At 40.1% G+C, this 11,816-nt stretch overlaps 1 long non-coding RNA gene across 1 annotated transcript; it reads right to left on the reverse strand.

Annotated features, from left to right (window-relative positions):
* Nucleotides 1-245: 245 nt before the first annotated feature.
* Nucleotides 246-11,278, reverse strand: LOC133206742 (uncharacterized). The gene is made up of 2 exons (XR_009723861.1): nucleotides 11,069-11,278; nucleotides 246-1,134 (listed from the first exon to the last, which is right to left on the reverse strand). It is a non-coding gene; the product is annotated as an uncharacterized LOC133206742 (long non-coding RNA).
* Between the last annotated feature and the right edge of the window lie 538 nt (nucleotides 11,279-11,816).

The raw sequence follows: 11,816 nt of genomic DNA on the forward strand, positions 1-11,816 counted from the left end.
GAATTAGACCAAAGCTATTAGCTTTAGACATAGCCTTATCCTAGATCCCACCTTAGTCTTTGCTAACTTACTCTCTTATTTTAGAATCATAGAATAGTTAGGGTTGGAAAGGACCTTAAGATCATCAAGTTCCAACCCCCCTGCCATGGGCAGGGACACCTCATACTAAACCATCTGACCCAAGGCTTCATAATTTTATTCTAAATACATTAAGATACTAATGTTGTGAACTGATGAACAAGATATATTTGCCAAATGTGACTAATTTATTTTAAATGAATTTTAAGCTTGTAGTTTTGACAGCCTTCAACAAAAGACTAAACAATTACAACAGCTGCCTATTATCACAATAGCTGGGACCAGAGACCAAAGAAATTAAAACAAGTGTAAAGAGTAACAACTAATGCAGATTTTTATGGGGGACACATCATTTGGACATTAAGAATTCATTTGATAAATAATTTTATCTTCCCAAATGTATTTTTTGCTCAACCTTTTTAAAAGGGACTCTTTAGACTTGTGCAAAAAAGGTATTTTTCTTTTTCAGCATTTAAAAAGTGGGATAAAAAGAGCTAAGAACTAAATCCTTTGCTGAAATGTCCTGTTTGATTTATTTGACCTGCTTTGTTTTACGTTTGTTTAAAAACAAAGCACCCTGAAATGTTGTCAATTAGGGATGACCTGAATTACATGTTCCTGCACACACCCACTTTTATAACTCAAACTGAACTCAGAAAAAAAAAAAACACAACAAAAACACCCAACCAATTACTTGCACAGACATGTTACAGCCCTGAAAAAGCCAGAAGCCTCAGCTCCCACTGAGAGGAAGATAAAAGGCAGACAGCAACACGGCCTGCATTGTCAATTAAATGGGAGAGAAAAGGGAGGGGAAAGCCCCACTCCACATATGAATGGGGGATAAACTGTTTCTCCAGCTCCTGCTGGCTGGCTGGATCCTGAGCTTGATCTGGTACATGTGTCTCCCCTCTATGATCCAGTTCCTCTCCCCTGTACAGCTTCCATTTCAACTGGTCAGGATGTGGGGCCAGAGGATAAAAAGATTACCATCCAGCTTTCCTTAATGTAGAGCAAATAAGGAAGAGCCTGTCTTTGCCTTTCAACATGCTTAGCCTGCGAAAAAGTGAAATTGGTTAAAAAAAATCACCAGAAGAGATCTATAAGAGTTTGCATTTTTTTTCTTTTTGTTTATCTTAAATGAAAATATAAGCAGAAAATTGAGAATAATATGCCAGAAATTAACTTTCTTCCCCCTGTTCAAAGGGCAAAATTCTCATTGGGATTGGAATTTCACCCCAGATGGCTTGGCTGAGCAATGTATGACAGCAGTGTGAACCTCACTGTATGTGACTTGACATCTTGACATTTAGCACACTCAGAAGATGTTATTAAAAGAGACATAGGTACTGTAAAGATGAGCCTTAAAATTACTAATACACCTATTTTTTTGTCACTGTTTTCCTGGACTATCTGGCAGTGTGGAAGGCAGCTCAGGCTGTATGCAAAATACATAAATTCACACAGTACTGTACCCTCACTAACAAGATTTGCCCCCTTCCAGGCATTTCTGCAATGCACCTTGCCCAATCCATCCCCTTTTAAAAAAAATGCTTTGGGGAAATGAAGCCTATTATAGGAGTTAGGAGAGCTCAGAAAAATCATTTAATAGGGCAAATCTGCACTTCATGAAGGCTTCTCTATGCTCTGATAGTGATGAAGCTGAACCAGACTGGTCATCAGGAATGAACAGCAATGAGAAATTAATCTAAAGCAAAGACGGTAATACAGGACCAGTGAGGAACAAAACCCCTTACAGAATGACACCCACTCCTACAGTGCATACCTTCTCTGCACAATATGCTTTCTGGAAGTGATAGTACACCTCAAATGGTATACTTGCCTTAGTTCAGTTCAGGACTGTGCTTCTAATGGCAAATGTCTTGATATCCCCTATCTACCTTGTTTATGCTTTCACCACAGAGGGAGTTTGGAGATGAAATTCTTAATTTAAAATGAAATGAATTTGAATATAATTCTTTCTGGATGAAACTGAACAAGAATGGATACTCCAGAGAAGCACCTGAGTCAAACACATTATTATTCAGCTCTCAGAAATATAATTTCAGTGCTCACAACCAGATAAGAATTAGTCCAAAGTAAATACTCTTGAAATGCAATCAGTGTGAACATGGGGTCTCATGGTATGTCACCGTACAGACCTTGCTCCCTTTGGACCACAGTTCTGGCTAATGTCAATATGTCAGCTAGTGCATCAAGGGAACCAGAGAGCCCTAGAGTCCTTCAGGTGCAAGTGTCTGAGCCATCTTGCAATCAGATTTCAAAGCATTGAATATTCATTACAATGAATCCAATCAACCCTTATTGTATACAGAAGTGTAATTGCAAAGTATCCTACAGGCAATTTCTGAAAGTAATTTTTATTGTAATTTCCAATACAGCTGCAAATAGAAATTTGCTCTAATGTTTTCATAGCAGTCTCCCATTTGAGCTGTTATCACGAAATACGTTTTCTGTCATGAAGTATTGAGGACAGCACAGCAGAGTTGGGATGGGCAATTGTCCTGGGTTTAGCAGTAGCAGTTATTTTTCTCCTTGGTAGCTGGTGCAGTGCTGTGTTTTGACTTTTGGCCTGGGAACAGAGCTGATAACAATGATGTTTTGTTTTGGCCAAGGACTTTGTAAGCCTCATGCTCTGCCAGGGAGGAGGGGAAGCAGGGAGGAAGCAGAGACAGGACACCTAACCCAAACTGACCAAAGAGGTATTCCATACCACAGCACGTCATGCACAGGATGTAACTGGGAGTTACCCAGAAGGACACGGGGTCTTCTGGGTTGCACTCGTTTTTGGGCAGGTGGTATCATATTCTCTTCCCTTGCTATTTTCTCTTATCATTGTTGTAATCGGGGGTAGCAGTGGTGATTTGTGTTGTACATTGGTTTCTGGACTGCTCTTGTCTCAAGCCATGGGAGTTGCATTCTTTCGATTCTCCTCCCCCTCCCTCTGGGAGCAGGGAAGGGGGGGAGCCCCGGGGGGGATGCGGGCCTCGACTGCTTCCAGCCCAGCACCACTCACTGGGAGTGAGTGCACAAGCTGTCTGGCTGGGTTTATCCACAACAGCAGTATAAAATTATTTAGGAAATGGATCCTATTAACAAGCAGTTGACATGGTACAAATTAGGAGAAAGGGTGACAAGATTATCTTACAAGAAAGGATGCAGAGGAACATGGATTACTTCTAATGAGATTTATTCACTATTGTGCTGTTTGGTTTCGTTTCTAATACTGAGTTGAGACTTAAAAGACCATTAAAAGTAAGACAATGCATTTTAATTATAGAGACTTTTTCCTTTTTCCTGGGGTTCTGTAGAACTTAGGGAGACACCAGAGGAAGTTATCCAAAGATTGCTATGTACAACACTCGTATCTAAACACTCTGCACTTGAAAACATACAGTTACTTATGGAATAATCAGATTAATTATTGTCAGCTCTCAGAAACATAATTTTTTAAGGCATTCCTAACAATATCCTTTTGCTTTCTAATGTGATTCATGGAGGATGCCAGTTTAGACTACAGCTGGCAACATAATTAGCTGATTTAGCAGAGTGACTCTGGAGTGTCCACTGATCTGATGCATGTGATCTAAATGAAATGTTCTGTCCCTCCAAACAGGGATGCTTCTCAAGCACATGCCTAAATCAAAAACCATGTGGTCGCACTGTGACAACGTTCCAGGGATGCTCCAATGGTTACAAGATGCACCTTGCACCTAGCACCAGCAAAACATTAGGCTTCGTGTGAGAAGTTCAGTACAAATTCTTCTGAAGCACAAGACAGTCTACAGAAAAGGCATAAAAAAGCCTTACAGGACAAAATTATATCATTTCTGGAACAGCCTTATAAATACTTGGGCCAAAGAGCATGGCATTGAGTGGGTATATCACATCCCCTACCATGCACCAGCCTCTGGGAAAATTGAATGGTACAATGGGCTGTTAAAAACTACACTGAGAGCAATGGGTGGTGGGACTTTCAAATGTTGGGATACACATTTACCAAAGGCCACCTGTTTGGTCAACACCAGAGGATCTGCCAACAGGGCTGGCCCAGCCCAGTCAGAACTTTTACATACTGTAGAAGGGGACAAAGTTCCTGTGGTGCACATAAAGAATTTGCTGGGGAAGACAGTCTGGGTTATTCCTGCTTAAGATAGAGGCAAACCCACTCGTGGGATTGCTTTTGCTCAGGGACCTGGATATACTTGGTGGGTACTGTGGGAAAATGGGGAATTCCGATGTGTACCTGACGGGGATTTGATTTTAGGGAAAAACAGCCAATGAACTCAACTGTATGCTGTTGCCAGCTATGTAGCACTTTTACAGCCCACCAACTAGATGTCTTCAGGTCACCAGCGACTGGCCCTGAGTTCCGTCTGATGATCATCCCAACAAAGAATGAACTTTGATGAAACCAGATGAGCTCAGCAGTGACCAGATGAGTTCTGTGTGTCATCAGAAGGACTGTCACAAGAGATGGAGCCCGACATCATGGACTGGATGAATTGAGCAGCTTTATAGGGATTGGTCCATGGACAAAAGAATGATCTCTCTCTTTGTGTGGGTGTGGCGGGGTGCAAAAAAAAAATAATAAATATATATACATGAGACAAGAGTGATGGTATATTGAAAAATGTGGATCTGAGCAGGACATGAATGGTATGGAATAAGGGGTGGATACTGTCCTGGGTTCAGCAGTAGCAGTCATTTTTCTCCTTCTCAGGAGCTGGTGCAGCGCTGTGGTTTTGACTTTCAGCCTGGGAACAGCGCTGATAACACCGATGCTTTTAGTTGTTGCTCAGTAATGTTTACTCTGGCCAAGGACTTTCTGAGTCTCATGCCCTGCCAGGGAGGAGGGGAAGCCGGGGGGAAGCAGAGACAGGACACCTGACCCAAACTAGCCAAAGTCGTATCCCATACCCCAGCACGTCATGCCCACTATATAAACTGGGGGCAGTTACCCAGAAGGCCCACATCGCTGCTCAGGTTGGGCTGGGTATTGGTCAGCAGGTGGTGAATGGTTGTATTCTCTTGCCTTGTTATTTCCCTTATCATTACTATTATTGGTGGTAGCAGTAGTGGTTTGTGTTATACCTTAGTTACTGCACTGCTCTTATCTCAACCCGGGGGAGTTACATTCTTTTGATTCTCTTCCTCATCCCTCCAGCAGCAGGGGAAGGAACAAGCCGGAGGGAGTGAGCAAGTGGCTGTGTGGTTCTGTGTTACCAGCTGGGCTTAAACCACAACAACTATCACACTGTATTTTAACGAAGAGTCAGAATCCTCAATGGGAACAAGTAAACCATAAAAATGTTACTGCAAATTTCATAAAGAGAAGTATTTTCCCTCGTTTCACAGGCACATTTCACCTATGAAATCGAATGCTACTGAACCAACCAAACTTTCCAAATAAATTCTTTAAGCTGATTTTTGTTTTAATTGAGATAATAATTTTATTTTTATAGTAAAATTAAACCAGTCATGTATTACGCCCTCCCCCCTCAAATAGGAAATTGGTTCCCTGGAAATGATGAAAAAGAATTTTCTACAAAATCCAATCCCATTTGATAGGTTTGTTGGAAAAATTCATGCTGGCTATTATGAAGACTACTATTTTTGTACCTGCCTTCTCTTGCTCCATCAGGGATAGTGAATAAATGACCTGAATAACATCTCATAGTCCACTAAGAGTAGCAAGAGGTATTGATTTTAAAATAGAAAATTAAACTGTTGTAAATATTTTCACTGCAGATAAAGCCTCTGCTTTATTATTAACAGTCCTGGGGAAACGCAGTCAAGGTTTTTCTGGTAATACACAATCCTACTTACTGATATTTGGAAATTACTATAGGCTTCTCCTCTGGGATATTCATTTATTTCTACTGTTAATGTGAAAAAAATGCATGTTTATGTATCAGTCCACATGGTAAGTAACCAGTGTTTAGTCAACAGTCACTAATTAATGTTCACAACATTTCTGTGAGTTTTTGTTTATCTCATTTTTTTGTCAAAAATGAATCCAAGATAGAAAAAAAAAAGAAATTAATGGATCAAGACTTCAGCAGATTCAGTAGTAAAGCTACAACTCTAAGCTGCAGCTTCCTGATACTCATGGCTATATACATTTTTCCACATCCCCGAGAGAGAGCTAGTATTTATTACCTTCCTCCATGCCAAGGAGGACCCAAGGAGGACCTAAAAAATAGATGTTTTCCATGTTGGTTTGGAAAAACTAAGCATTTTTCCTCCTTTTTTACTACTTAGCTATAACAGTTTAACTTCACTTATTGTTCTACACAAGTATATATGAAGGCTAACTCGCCATATCCTTTGACAGAGCCATTTTTTGACTAAATTTCAAGTATAATGGTCTTTGGCTGAAGAATGATAAGGGTCTAAATCAGGGTCTGACCTATTTTCTGGCAGCACTACATGTTCACATTCTGCAAAATTATTCAAGAATAGCCTCCTGGAAGCACAAGAACAGTCCATCTTCCATTCCCACTACAAAGGAAAATGAAAAAGCCAGAGCAACCTGGGCTGTTGTATGATATTATGACAATCAGGATCCCATTGCAACGTTAAGAGAAAAACTGAACACGGAGGTTGAACCTGTAAAGAGATGAACCATCTGAAATTATTATTGACATCAAATGGCAAAAAAAGAGAAAACATAAAATCAGAAGTACTGGTAAACCCTTGAAAATGTTTCAAAAGCTTGGAAGTAATCTTGAAATTCATTTGCATGGATTACACAGTGAAGAAGTTCCCAAAATGGAATAAAGGGCACCATGCTGTAAAATAATGAAAAAGATTAGGAACACAAGCAGAATAGAGAAAAGATTTAATAAACAGGAAAGGGCAGCAGAAACCAGAGCTAAAAACAGCCAGCTCACATGATGAGCCGCAAACTATTTGACAAGGAATTGATACTGATGCTATACTCAGGACTTTGCTTGCACTCAGTCCCTGCCTTGCCCAGAGGAATTTATTTTGTAGTTATGGGCTTATTGCTCTTAAAACCAATGAAACAATGTACATCTACATTGCACTTTATGACTTACAGCAAAAGATCTTGTCACAGTTGTCTCACAGGTGACAGGAGACATCCTTATGTGTGCATGAGTAACTGCACTGAAAATGTCCTTATGTCTACAGCAATGAGGAGCACTTAGTACGGCTGAAGGGGTTTGGGCAGAAGGTCTTGGGAGGAAGGGAGCAAAAGAAGTCATTCCTGAAAGAGCTTGGAGGGAAGGCAAAATACTGAGAATGGCACAACGACTTAAAGCGCAACAGGGACAATTTACTGATGGATTAGTAAGTGTTAGGCTTCAGTGAAAGCCACAGAAAACTTTCAAAATCTCTACAAAAGGGGCCTGTTTTAAAGAGGCCATCATTTCTGAAAGGAAAAATAATAGACTAATGGGTCTAAACCCAGCAGTTCTGGAGGTGAGTCCCCACAGAAAAGAAAGGGAAAGCAATCATGTCAGAGGAAAGAGAACTTGTAAGGGAAGAATATTCTGCTGGGTAACAGGAAGCCAATTGTGGACTAATGCACATCTCTCATTGCTGTCACTAATTTAAATAGGCTGAATATTCAATCGCTATTATTATGTTATCTTTTTAGCTGAAGGTCAAACACATGGACATTGAAACCTTACAATTTCTCCTGTACATGTTAAAAATGTATGCCCCTACATTTGGTATGTAATATTGCACTTTGTAACTAGAATGTTTATTAGTAACTAGAATTAAAGGATATATCTGAGCAGAAGAAAGCAGCAAATGCTTTGGGTAGCTGGCCTCCATCCAACAAGTAGGGATACATTTCAGCAAGGTAAGGAATGTCATGGTCCCTCTCATAGAGATTACCAGGATGGACATACACATATGATGCATTGTGCCAGGGCTGGGGTCACCTGTGAGCAGTTCTTTTTATTGTGGCTCCTTTGATTGTTTCTCATATAACAGAAGTCTCTACAGGGCTCTTTCTTTATATGCACTCTATGATGCACACTTAAAAAAATAAATCACAAATTAACGTTATTAGCAGAAATCCTCTTCATAATTCTGTAACTCCTAAACAAGGAGTATCTCTGTTCTGTAAGTTTATTAAATAATCATACAATAATCTAGGTTTGAAGGAATTTAGGTCATCTAGGCAGACCTCCCAGAGCAGGGCCAGTTTCCAGTTTAATGAGCTTGCTCAAGGCTGTGTCCAAGAAAGTCTCAAGAATCTCCAAGGATGGCAACTCACCAACTATCCTAGGTAACTATTTCAGTGTTTCCCATTGTCATTGAACAGAAATATTTGCTTTATATCTATCCAGAAAATGTAATGTTTTAATCGCTATACTGAAGGTAAAAATTGCCAAGTATGGTCTTTTCAGCATGCCAAATAAATATATTTAAATAGACAAATGTCCAGCTCTTTGCTTTAACTTGCAGTGTAACCTGGAATGCAATAATGCATTTTTAATAGCATATGTCTTGCAGAAAAAAATAAATCAAGGACTTTCATTCAGGATTTCCAAGTTACTACTCTCCCAATTTGAATAATGGGAACAGAGACAGCTGTTCACAGATAGACTGTTCATAGATAGCTGTTCATAGATAGACAGATCACAGCTTTCCATCCTGCTTTTTAAAATAATGATGATGGTGACGATGATGATGGTAATAATAATCTATCTTTGGTTCCTTCCAAAAGGGGGATTTTGATGCACCCTTTTGCAGCTCTGTCTCCTAGACAGGACATATTGTATGCTTCAACAGCACTCACCAGAATTTCAGATAATGTGTTAGAAGTTATAGTAGTTATTTTTATATGTATCCTAGTGTCTTAAAAGACACAGATATGCTATTGACTATGCAGCACAGAACAGCACAAGGTTTTCTGTCAAATTTAAGCAATAACACAGAACCCTCATGGACATGGACTGGTCGAGGAGGAAGAGAGGATGTTACAGGACCTCATGTCTTAATCTCTGACTTCTGTCCCAGCACTGGGCTATCCAAAACACAGTCCCAGGTGCACTAGGCAGAGACCTGCTGCACGGACCTGAGAACTGCAGAATTGTGAGACTCCTCATCCCAGAAGCATGAAGAGAAACAGGTCCCCCACTACACACTGGGATCACCTTGCCCTTCTCCCCTACCACCCAGACTGGGGCTGCAGTAACCTCAGAGTCAAGTGTCACCGGTGGACAACAAAAAAGATGAAAGGACAGAGAAGAGGCAACAGTCATTGGAGACCCAAGCAGCACACAGAAATGTCCTTCTCTGTGTGACTGGTTTTACCTAAGCGAAGTATCCAGGCCTGTGTCATGACAATATTTAGAGCAAGTCAATGCACATAATGCCATTGTGCCTTTTGTAGTCAAAAACTGTGAGTGATTTAGCAATTGCCAAGCAAGCTGAGAGCACTGGGATAAAGTAACAGTTTTTTTTGTAACTATAGATGTTTCCGGATTTTATTTCTCTTTGGAAAGAATGTACCTCTAAGAAAACACTGATTTGTAAAAATGCCAGTGGCAGTAAAACCATCACAACCTTTGAGAAATAATAGAGATGATTAGTTACCTCCATGGTTAAAAATGTAAACTATACTTAGAGGCTGAAATAATCTTTCACTTTCTGGTCTTTACCTTTTTTTTTTTTTACACCTGGGTCTGTTAAAATGAAGGTCCCACTATCAAACTTTGGCTTCTTATGCAAAACTACCCTGAAGCCATTTTTCTTCCTCCTCAGGGAACTCAATGGATTAGTCGACCTTATTTTCTTAATAAGTCGGTCCTGTCCTTCCAGCTGTTGATGTTTTCACCACTTCACATTTCTTCAAGGACATTTACATAATAGTTCTCTTGAACTGTGCTTATTACTCCAGCAGCTGAAGCAGGGCACACCATGGTAACAGGACCACAATTACTTCTGAGATCTCTGACAGCACTACAGAAGTCATTGCTAGATGAATGGGATGAACACATTTACTGACAATCTCAGGGAGAAAAATGGAAAATTATTGTATAAACACACATAATAGTCTTCTACCTTAAATTCAAAACCATCTAGGACAAAACAATAACTGAATCAAACATTTGTATTTTCCTTCACTATTAAGGATATATGTGCATATAAAAATGTAATATGGTTTCATCCCATGAAAAGAATGATGCAATACAGATCTAGGGATATAAAAGTGTAAAAGCAGAAATTTTCAGCCTTAAACAGTATTCTTTCTTCCTCTATTTTATCTACCTTATATAAATGCTGCTCTGAAAAACACTACAGAATGAATCAGTGCACCACTGCAGTAATGGGAGCAGGACTGGCACCTGAATGCCTAATTTTGAAAAATACAAATTGCTCCTAACTCTCCTGAATGGTGTAATACCTCCACCCAAGGCTACAAGGATCCTGGATTGCTCCCGTTGCTATCACTTGGATGCATGTCACTCCCGTGGCTTCCATGCTGCAGAGTTTCCAAAGTATCTGCAGGAGGTTTCAAGCGAACTCCAATTTCCAAAGCAATACCCAGGGGGAAGCACTGAGTTTCATTTGGGTTTGTTTTAAAGCAAAGACCTTCAGGCATGAACCTCAGAGCTTCCCAAACCTGAGTGAAGCTTTCAGAAAAACTGACGGGAGTCAGTAATAAAAGCTTTCGGTTTCAGAAACTACTGTAAGCAGTTCACATCAGTATCACAATGTTCTAACCTCAAAGTAAAATAGTGTGATCTTTGTTATAAATGCAGAGTAAACTTATGAAAAAATGTCTGCTAACTGTAGCTGGTTGGAACCATCACATATGATCTCATAATTCAGTCATTCCAGGAGTCAACAAATGACTTTTAAAAACTCTGCTGAGAAACCAGTGGAGCTGCTTGCTGAGAATGACAATTCATCATTTCCAGTTCAATAAGATGAAGGAAACAAACACAGGAAACCTGTGAAAGGTAAGTGTAGAATTTACCTCAGGACGTTCAGCAGCTAGCTTTTAAAGTATGCTGTTGCCAAAATCCTTCTAAGCCAGAACTCTGAAGAGATCAGCTCTGCAAGCTCTGGCCAAGAAGGTCGCTGCTTCCACTTCCTAGTGGGGATCAAATCAAGCCCTGAGAGCTTGTAACTGTGCTCATCAACTGCAGTGAAGGAACTGCAGTGTAGCCAAGTCTCTGCTCCTTGCAGGATGTTAATGCTCGCCCACAGACTCCCGTTGGGGCTGTGTTTCCAGCTCTTCTGCAGAGCACAGAAACACAGCTTCACTCATGCTAAGCAAATAATACACACTCTCTGCTCAGGCCTTGCCTCTTTGTACTAATATCTGCAGCCTGAAGGACTGAGAGGAAGCTTATCCATGGTGTACAATGCTTCAGCTTGAAAGTTGGCGCCCTAATGTGCAGAGGATTTATGGCATGACTGTGCATAACAGAATCAGATTGTTATACCAAGAAATTGGACCCAATCTTGTCCTGCCAAAGCTAGTGGTAATTTTCCCAATTAATACATTGGGAGCAGTCCTCAGGAAGTATATTGAAATGTAGTTTTCAATTAGCCTCTGCAGGGCTGCGGTTTTACAACATAGCAACTATTCAAATCTCATTTCATTGTAAAAATTATAGTTTTAAGCTTTGTCATGGGTTTTGGCATTTGATAAATTCATGACACATTTCACTACATGCTCCTTCTCAGGTGTTAATGTGCAAAATCACACAAATGCAACA

The sequence above is a fragment of the Neopsephotus bourkii genome, unplaced genomic scaffold, assembly GCF_033783945.1.
Source record: "Neopsephotus bourkii isolate Nb327-2 ecotype Australia unplaced genomic scaffold, CSIRO-AGI_Nbou_v1 NB_1820, whole genome shotgun sequence".
In the NCBI taxonomy this organism is placed as follows: Eukaryota; Metazoa; Chordata; class Aves; order Psittaciformes; family Psittacidae; genus Neopsephotus; species Neopsephotus bourkii.